Source organism: Mastomys coucha, unplaced genomic scaffold (genome assembly GCF_008632895.1).
Source record: "Mastomys coucha isolate ucsf_1 unplaced genomic scaffold, UCSF_Mcou_1 pScaffold20, whole genome shotgun sequence".
In the NCBI taxonomy this organism is placed as follows: Eukaryota; Metazoa; Chordata; class Mammalia; order Rodentia; family Muridae; genus Mastomys; species Mastomys coucha.
The window spans coordinates 59243165-59245477 of NW_022196903.1; positions in this window are offsets into that span (position 1 = coordinate 59243165).

Sequence of the window (2313 nt, forward strand, 5' to 3'; positions counted from 1 at the left end):
ATGTACATACCCACAAGCACACACACACAGTAAGTACAGAAGTGTAATTTTCACAAAATTTTCAGTAATGAGCTTCTGAGAACAGAATGGTAAGGCATACAATATAAGGAAACATGAACCAGACAGGCTCTGAAATGCCTAATCTTCTAAGGAGCCTGTGTCTTCTAAGGCAGTGGAAGTCTTTGAAGAGTCTAGAGCTTTCAAACAAGAGAAAAACCTGTAGTTTAGCAAAGATTAAGTGTGTGTTGATTTTTTCCCCCTTTAGGGTGCTTCTTAAAACCAAATCTTTTTGATTCCTAATGACTTCAGCTTTTTTTTTTTTTAATTTGATATTTTCCTCCACCGTCTATGTCAAGCAATCAGTTTAAGGAGAATCCTCTCGGCTGGGAGGAAGGTTCAGGTGCAGTTGGCTAAAAAGAATAAAGATTCCCATTTCTACTTCCCCAGTTTAATGGACCCCTCTAAAGAGATGCTGTTACTCTTCTGCCATGGAGTAATATTGAATTGTTTAAAACAAAAACAAAAATAATGGATTAAGCTAGGTAGTGGTGGGGAAAGCCTTTAATCCCTATTCAGGAGGCAGAGGCAGATGAGATGGGTCTCTATGAGTTCTGAAAGGCCAGCCTGGTCTGCAAAATCAGTGCCAAGTCAGCCAGGCTACACAGAGAAACCCTGTCTTGAAAACAAAACAAGACAAAAACAAACAAACAATAGAAAAAACAAAAAACAATAAATGGATGCTGAAATGTCTTCAGGGTATATTTCTTCTCTCTCTCTCTCTCTCTTTCTCTCTCTTTCTCTTTCTCTCTCTCTCTCTCTCTCTCTCTCTCTCTCTCTCTCTCTCTCTCTCTCTTTCTATTTTAGAGACAGAACCTTGTATAGCTTAGACTAATCTCAAGCCCTTGATGTAGCTAAGGTATCCTGCTCTAGCTCCTAAGTGATAAAATTACAAGTATGTTCCTGATCCACTTCAGGATGTGTTTCTCATAGAAAGGGCGAAAATGTGTGTGGTTAGAGAGATGGCTCAGTGGCTAAGAACACTTATTCCTCTTGCAAAAGACCAGGTTAAATCCTTAGCATTGAGCCAGGGAGTGGTGGCACACCTTTAACCCCAGTACTTGGTAGGCAAAGGCAGATGGATTTGCCTATGTGTTTGAGGTCAGCCTACACAGCAAGTTTCAGGACAGACTGGACTACACAGAGAAACCTTGTCTTGGGGGAAAAAACAAACAAACAAAACAAAAACAAACAAAACAAATCATAAACAAACAAAATCTCAGCACCCATATAATATTTCCCAATCATCCAGATTTCAGGGGCTCTGCGGTCCTCTTCTGGCCTCTGCAGATATATGTACCTGATACACACACAAGGTACAGACAAAATACTCACACACAAAGTAAAACAAAACAAAAAAAAAATCTATTGTAAAAAAATGCAAGCTAAACTTCATAATGTAAAAATTCTCTATAAAACCATTCTATACATATGTCATCAGTATGAGGCTACAAAATTAATACACATGTATTTTTATTTATGTTTCTTTTTTTTTTTGAGGGAGGCATGTGAAATGGAGTCTTTACCCTGTGCAGATGAGAATAATCAGAACTTCTGATCCTCCTACCTCTACCTCCCAAGTGCTAAAATTAAAATTATGCATCAGCTCTACCCATTGAAGTGTGGTGATGTATTATTTACTTTTTTATTGCTTTCTTAAATACCATGACCAAAAGCAACTATGAGATAAAGGATTTATTCCGTCTTAAACTTTTAGGTAACAGTCTATCACTGAAGGAAGTCAGGGTAGGCTCTCCAACAGGACAGCAACCTAAGAGCAAGCTCTGGAGCCATGGAGGAACACTGCTTACAGGCTTGTTCCCCATGTCCTGTTCAACTTGCTTTCTTATACATCCCAGGACCATGTGCTCAGGGGCGGCACTATCCACCATCGTGAACATGGCCTACTGATTTGCCTACAGGTAATGAGATAGAGGGTGTGTGTGTGTGTGTGTGTGTGTGTGTGTGTGTGTGTGTGTGTATCAAGACTCCTTCCTATAGTTTGAAAAGTTGACAGAAAGCAGCTAGCACAGATGACATAAATTTTTATCACAGCTATGGATTCAGGGAGACTCATGAACAAAAGATAGAACAAGAGAGTTGTCAACAAGTACACACAGAACCACAGTGGCAGTGGAGAACCATTGAGTCAGGCCTCAGATGTTCCTTTTACAGGGACAGGTGGCCTTGGGTTCATAGGATGAGCTCATAAGCTAGGATGGTTTTTTTTCCTACGCCTCTTTTAGGGCCATACAG